This window comes from Passer domesticus, chromosome Z, assembly GCF_036417665.1.
Source record: "Passer domesticus isolate bPasDom1 chromosome Z, bPasDom1.hap1, whole genome shotgun sequence".
Classification (NCBI taxonomy): Eukaryota; Metazoa; Chordata; class Aves; order Passeriformes; family Passeridae; genus Passer; species Passer domesticus.
In genome coordinates this window covers 6,257,265-6,264,880 of record NC_087512.1, presented here as the reverse complement: position 1 = coordinate 6,264,880, position 7,616 = coordinate 6,257,265, and the positions used below count along the sequence as shown (strand labels likewise).

Sequence of the window (7,616 nt, the reverse complement as noted above, 5' to 3'; positions counted from 1 at the left end):
GCCCAGTATCACCAGCTGGGCAAGGGAGGGGTTTGTCCCACTGCGCTCTGCTCTGCTCTGTTCTGCTCTGCTGTGGCCTCACCTCGAGTGCTGGGGACAGTTTTGGGTGCTAAAATATAATAAGGATATGAAGTTCTTAGAGAGTGTCCAAAGAAGGAAAACAAAGGTGGTGAAGTGCGTGGAAAGGAAAGCTGTGTGAGGAGGGGTTGAAGGCGCTTGGTCTCTTCATCCTGGAAGAGACTTCATCATAGTCTACAATTACTTGTGAGGGCAAGAGGAGCGGCAGGCACTGATCTCTTCTCTGTGATCAGTGGCAGGACCTGAGCCAAGGGCCTGGAGTGAGTCAGGGGAGATTTAGGTTGGACATCAGGAAAAGGTTCTTCACCCAGAGAGTGGTTGGGCAAGGCTCCCCAGGGCAGTGTTTACAGCACCAAGGCTGGCAGAGCTCAAGGAGTGTTCGGGCAGTGCCCTCAGGCACAGGGTGAGATTATTGATTATTGAGGTGAGATTGCAGAGCCAGGGTTTTACTTTGAGGATCATGATGGGTCCTTTTCAATTTAGCATGTTCTATGATAATTATGATGCAGTCCCAATTAACATCTGAATAGAGGTCAGTGGTGTAAGGGTGGGTGGTGCATCTGGGGTTGTTGGTTGCTGCATCACATTTTGTGAAAGAAATCCCTCTATGCTTCGTTTCCAATTCCTAGGACAGAGCCCTGATGCAACTGATACAGACAGAGGAAGTTAAGAAGTTGTTGTCCTCATCAGAATGAAAACAGAATGGCTTTTCTAGACATGTGTTAAGGGAGCAAATCACACCAGTCTGATCCAGCAAGAGATTTATACTTCTATTGATTGTAAGAATTAATGTATTTGCCATTACCTTTTCATAAGCATATTTTTGTGTAACATAATATCTCAAAATTATTTCAAATCACTTAGGAAAGATTTGTGTAACATGGTCACTGAAATCTACTCTAGCCTCTAGAATTTTCAGTTTTTTAATATTCTGAATGTTTCCTTTTCAATATATTATTTAATATATGGCATACTGTGTAATTCATATTTGTGGCTGTAAGCAGTCACAAATAATTCTTCATTCAAAGATTCCATTTACAAGATTTCTAAAACAAGTTCAGATTCACTCGAGGTGAGAGAATATTATGCTCAAATGATTAGATACGAATGACCTCTTAAGAGTTGTAAGCAATCAGAGAATGAATTTCAGTCAAACCTATAAAAATTACAAACTCTTTATAATTTTGTCTTCCTGAAGAAATTTAAATTATAATTAATTAGAATTAGTAACAAAGAAACCATGAACAAAATTTGAATTTTAAAGGAAACACAAGTAATAATAATAATACTGAAAAGCAATGATACAAAGACTGACATTTAAGCAGTAATCATTACCACTGAAAGGGTGACAGTGAGATAATTAAATATAACATCAGTTACATAACTAAATGAAAACCAAAGTGTAAAATGGCACATCCTTTCCATGTATTTCAGTTAGATAAACACAAGTGATAATAAAAAGTGTTTTGCATTTCTAGTTTGATTTATTTATTTATTCTAATTTTTATTATTATTATTTCTGTAAGGTATTTCTGTATCCTTACTCTTTTTTTCAAGTCCTTCAAGTAAAGCAAAAGCTTTAAAGATTTCAGTAAGCTCTAAACCAAGCTTTGGTGGGTGGAAATGTCAATTTTTTTTCTGCATAGTCTCAGAAAGTGAATATCTTGTATCACAAAGTAGAAGTGAGAATGTTTTTGCTGCTTCATTATTTTGATGGGAAAATTTGAGGAACTTATTTTCACAGTAAGGGTAGCCAGCAGAAACACATTAACAAGGAATTGCCCTCACTTACCACTAACAGTAACACAATCCAGTCAACGATGCACTAAAATATTAAAAGAGAAAAGAAAAAACAAACAGAAACCAAAGCAAACCAAAAAACAAACAAACGAAACCAAACATGACAAACCAGACCAAAACAACAACAAAAAAAGAAAACTACATCCATAAATGTGGCTAGGTTTATGTTCTTAAATACTAAGTTATGAAATGCTTAATCAAACTTAAAGTAATTTCTTAGGCAAGAATAGCCACCCCAGAAACTGAAAAATTCTTTTCGTGAATAAGTGATTTTCAATACAAATAAGTAATTTACAGTTTGTCCCAGATACCATTTATTAGAATTATTACCTTTGACTGTTAGATGTGATTCCTCACAATAAGTTATTCATACAATGGCCCAGATGAGCAAAACAGCCAACCTGCATCTGTAGGCCTGGGCTAAAAAATTCAACAGTAGTAAGTGTTAAAGTCATGAAAGATATTTGAGATAAACATACAAATACTCATGCACTGCTGTGCATGACATATTTTACATTAATGGCATTTTTCTACCTTCTACATAGAAATCAGCTCTGACTAGAGGTTTTGTTTCATATTTCGTGGTATGTTTTGCCTAAAACATGCTTTGGGGAGGAATAGTAGAAGCAAATTTGATTTGTGTCCTAAAGGGTAATGAATGGATTGTGATTGTCTCTTCCTAGCGGAGAGTAGCTGGAACATGTCCTGTTTTTCCAGTGAAGGGACTTCAGGATGTGCTTAGTGACCACGTCAAGACTGACTGGGAATGATTAACTGCTGTGAGGTGGAAGTCATGGAGGCTTCCTGCTCCTTACCTCTCAGACTGTTTCACCCACGTGGGAAAAAATACCCTCCTTTTTGGTTGGCCAAAAATCAGAAATCTTTTCTGCTCCCCATGTGTTGTGTATAAGGTACTGCTTAAATACAATCCTGTGTTTGGAAGGAAGTTTATACATTTAACATAATTTCTTCCGAGAAGCTTGTTAATTTTCAGAAGGTTTTGACATGGTTTTCTGACAGTAGACAGACAAACAACAGCTGAGAATCATTCATTTTGCTTGAGGAAAAACAAAAGAAAATCACTAGCTATTGGTGATTCACTTTTAAGATTTCTTAATGTATACTTCTTGTCATTTTTTCCAAGTGTTTGCAGTCATGACTTTCATTAATTTGGGGTGTTTCTTAATTTAAAAATGGTGGTGGTTTTTTGTTTTGTTTTGGTTTGGTTTGGTTTGGTTTGGTTTTGTTTTTGTTTTTCTTTTAGTTTTTTGTTTTCTGGGGTTTTTTTGGTGGTGTTTTTTTTTTCTTTCAAAACATGTTTCTACAAAGTAAAGAACAATTACTCTATGCTATAGCAGAGACATTTATATGTGACCAATGTGATCAATGCATCTTTCCCTTCACCTGTGTATAATTTGAGGTGATTTTTGGGATTTTCCCAGTTCCAGTATCTCATGCTGCTCATTCAAAGGGCCTGGTAATTCAGGGTGACGAATTCCCACATTCTAGAGAGCTACAATGTTCCTGTTTAATCCCAAAAATCATCCAAAAGAAAGACTCCAGGGGAGATTTAGGTGTAAAATTGTGGATTATTTTAGAAAGCACCAACTGCACCTAGAGCAATCCCAAAGGTACCTGCGGGCAGGTGGGCACACACAGGTGTGATGGAGCTGGGCAGGATCAGGCCAGGAATCAGATCCTGATTTTGTGATTTACAGCAGGATTTCTCCCCTGATCCCAGTTCCCAGTGTTGTGGTGGTGCCAGGTGTGCTGGTGGTGGGTCTGGGACCCTCAAACTGGGATCTGGGACCCCTAAACTGGGCTTTGGGTCCCTCAGATTAAGGGTTCAAGTCCTGGCCTCCCAATCTGGGGTCAGAGACCCTCAAACTGTAATCTGGATTCGTTAAACTGGTTGTGGGACTCTCAAGTATTTGTTTACTGCAAATGAAACCATTTGACAATTTTTAAAATAGGGGTTTTGTTTGTTTCTTATTTCTTTAATTATTTTCAAAATCTGCTTAAGCAAGCTTATAATATAAAAAAGGAAAATTAAAAACTCTGAAATGGAATATAGATTTGATTCTTGTTTGAAAATCTGGAAAAAAATATGTCTATATAAATAAACAAATATATGTGGCATTTCCCCATCCATATTCTCCATTCCTGTTCTAATAGGTGGTGTGCATGTGTCATTTATGGTCATTTATGTAGTTAGACTGCATAGATTTTTAGAGCCTTCTGTTTTATCACAGGAAAATAATATGTGTGTGAGTTACAGATTGGGAGGGAAATAATGACAACATTTATTTATACTCAGTAAGATATGCAATCTTTTCAAGAAGCAGCAAGTGAATTTCATCTTGCAAAACTCAGGTCACAGTTTCATCCACTTTTCTGTTTTTTTCTTCCACCTCACTGTTTTCAGACGTTCATCCAATATTGTTGGTTTTGAATATACTACACAAAGCCACTTTCCAAAGCTCTGGGAGAGTCTCATAGGTATTAATAATAATAATTATTAATCTTAATCTTAATCTTAATCTTAATCTTTAATCTTAATCTTAATCCTAATCTTAATCCTAATTTTACTTAATCTAATGAAAGGTAGAAGGCCTTCAGAAGTTATGTCTTTACTGGATTAAGTTCATCAGAGGCACTGAGGAGAAACAATAAGCACAAAAAATTAGGGACTTGCAGATAGAACAAACAAGTTGGAACAGGAGTTCAAAAGAGCTGCAGCATCTCATTGAGGTGACTTTATACAGGAAATTACAATCTTTTTATCTCTTAATTAAAAATAAAAGATTTACTGGTCCCTGGTACACCAGAGATATATAGATAAAAACAAAACAAAACAAAAAAAAAAAGTTAATTTTTGGTCTAATGCTAGTAACAAGTTAGAAATCCCTTCAATCTTTGAAGTGCTCTAATCCCCAGATGGTTTTAAATGTTCAGTGGTTGTTTTTATTCATTGAAAAAGCCTGTCAATTTCTGTTACATGTGCTTATGGAATTAACTCACAGGAATCTCAATCAATTGAGGAAATTATCTCAATTTGGGACAATGACAAGTCTTTTGGTAGTTGAAAAGATGAAAATTGAAGAAAAAAAAATTTAGACTCGCCTCTAAAAGATGACTTTTGGTCACACTACTCAGTTGTCTAAATTAAATACATAAGTAATTTGGATTTTTTTCCCTAGACTCACTGCATAGTCAAAGGAGAGAGATTAGGATGTCTCAATATTGATTTCTCTTACCTGTCACCTAAAATGTCATCTTGAAATTGTTTTTGCTCTCAGTGTTCACCACCAAGGAGACCTACAGAAATTATGCTCTGAACTTGAACTTCTGTTAAGTGCCTAATGTTAGATGGAGTGAAGCTGGCTTCATTTCTGCAATTCACCCTTTTTCATAATGACATTACCCAATACCAAGAAGGTGTTGACTGGAAAGATATGTCAAGAAGTTTGTTGTCTCTGCAGGTAAATAACCAGACATCAGGATTTAAATTTTTTTTAATTACTGTAGGTTTGTTTATTTGTTTGTGAGGGTTTGCTTTGTTTTGTCTTAATTTTGTCTTTTTTTGTCCTTTTTTTTTTTTTGAGAGACGATTATTCTGATAGATCCAAAAAAACTAACATAAAATAAAATAATTCAAATTTCAACTCCTTATATAGATGCAGACAGTTTTAATATCTTCTTTATCCCCTCTATCATTGTCTGAGCTGTCTTATCTTATAAAATGATATTACATAACTTTTGCTACAGTTCCTTTTTTAGAGATAGGTATAGTGAAATATCAGACATTTGATTATACAGAACTTTCCCTGTCTTCTCTTCCAAATTTGTCTAATATAAGATAAAAAACAGGACATGTTTAGATAGAGTAGCACAGCATATTATGGCAGGTTTTTACAGTGAACAAATGTTACTTCTTATTATCCAACCAATCTTTAGATGACTTGACTTCATGAATAAACTTTGTTAGGGAAGAAAAAAAAAAGAAGGGAAAAAGAGGAAAAAAGAAAAGGCATTGGCGGGGATACAAATTGTGAGGTACACTTTAAAATCTAATTCAGAAAAGTTCCCTGTGATTCATTCTTTCCAGCTCCAAGGCAAACAGTGATATTGGTAGCACATTCATAATTCAACATGGTTAAATGCCAAGGGCCGAACAGAGAGCACCCTCCCGGCCAGTACGAGCAGAATGACATTCATGGTTGATTCAGCTCCTTGCAGCAAGCTGTGTAATTGGAAAAGCCAAGGGAAATGACCCCAGTCTCTGTGTCCTGCTGATGTCAAAATGCATTGGTATCACTCTGACAAGTGGCCAGTTTGGAGGCTTCCTCAGAATAAGAGTCTGTGAAGAAAGGCGGGAGGCGTCAGAAATACCTCTAGCACAGGTAGGGTGTGCAGTACAGGGCAGCTGAATCTGTGCCTCGGTGTTGAAGAAGATTGAGGAGAGCAGGCTCAGAAGAGGACATCTGTTTAGCCTAATTTGGTATCTTAATTACACTGCATGATATGCACCAATGTGCTTAATGACACTTGTACTTAATAAATGTGTAGACACTGCTGTAAAGCTGATCAGTGCAATCAATAGAAATGGATAGAATTTTTGAAGATGACACTGTATTCAAACCAAAAAAAAAAAAAAAAAGATCTGTAATTTATCTGGTCTGGGAGGAAGGGGAAATTATAATTTAGGACATGAGTGAATGGAAAGTTCTGAAGCTTGCTGTCATTTGGGGCATTCAGGTGACTTCAAGGGGGAGAAAATTGCCCTGAGTTAATGCTACCCATGATATGTATTTTACCTCTCAGATCGGTAACGTAAAATATGGTTTAGTTAAACAATGCCTACTTAGGACATTAAAAAGAGGTGGTATTACAAGCTTAGTAATCATCCTTGATAACACATTGTTATTAATAATAATTAATATAATAATATTTGTAATAATATATTATTAATACATGCACACAAACTTGCTCAGCTGGATTTTTCCATCTGTTAAAAGAAAAAAAAAAAAAGAGCAGCATTGAGCAAATGAAAAGATTGATTTCTATTCATTTTTCTGACTGTCACTTCCACACTGAACTGTGGAATAAGGGTCAGCTGCATTTATACACCATTTAAAGTCTTTGGATATTTTTGGGGGAGGAAAGGGTGGTTAGCAAATTATGTTCTTTAGTACATTCCTACCACCCAGTACCAGTTCTTTCAGAATTTTTTTTACAAAATATCTCCCTATGTTAACCTAAAGGACACAGTTTATTTTTACTAAACATGGCTTTTCTGGGTACAAAATTCAGTTTTTTGAGGGGATAGTTTGGTTACTTTGTTGTAACTTTTACTATATCCAGAGCATGCAAATACCTACATTTGAATATAAGGTCATACATGCTTTGTTTATTTATGTCAGTTTTAGTGCTGTTTGTAAGCAATAAATGCTTAACATATTTTTAGGTTATTTTCCATTTCTCTTATACTACTTCAACTACAGTATTTTAGTCTGTTTCATTGGTTAGAAATACAATTATATTAAAAAAAAAAAAGATTTTACAATCTTTAAGTAAATCCCTTGTTAGAAAGTGTATTTCTAAATAGCTAAATAAGTAAGACTTCTCTATCAGGTCACAGAAAGAAACCACACAATTGCTGACAAATATTTTTTTTTCTTCTTTTTTTGTTCTTTCTGTCTCAAATGAATATTTATGTGCAAATATGTATATACATA

At 35.3% G+C, this 7,616-nt stretch overlaps 1 long non-coding RNA gene across 1 annotated transcript; it reads left to right on the top strand.

Annotated features, from left to right (window-relative positions):
* Window positions 1-713: 713 nt before the first annotated feature.
* LOC135290468 (uncharacterized) lies at window positions 714-6,580 on the top strand. The gene is made up of 4 exons (XR_010353244.1): window positions 714-857; window positions 2,562-2,789; window positions 5,178-5,360; window positions 5,987-6,580. It is a non-coding gene; the product is annotated as an uncharacterized LOC135290468 (long non-coding RNA).
* The last annotated feature ends 1,036 nt before the right edge of the window (window positions 6,581-7,616 follow it).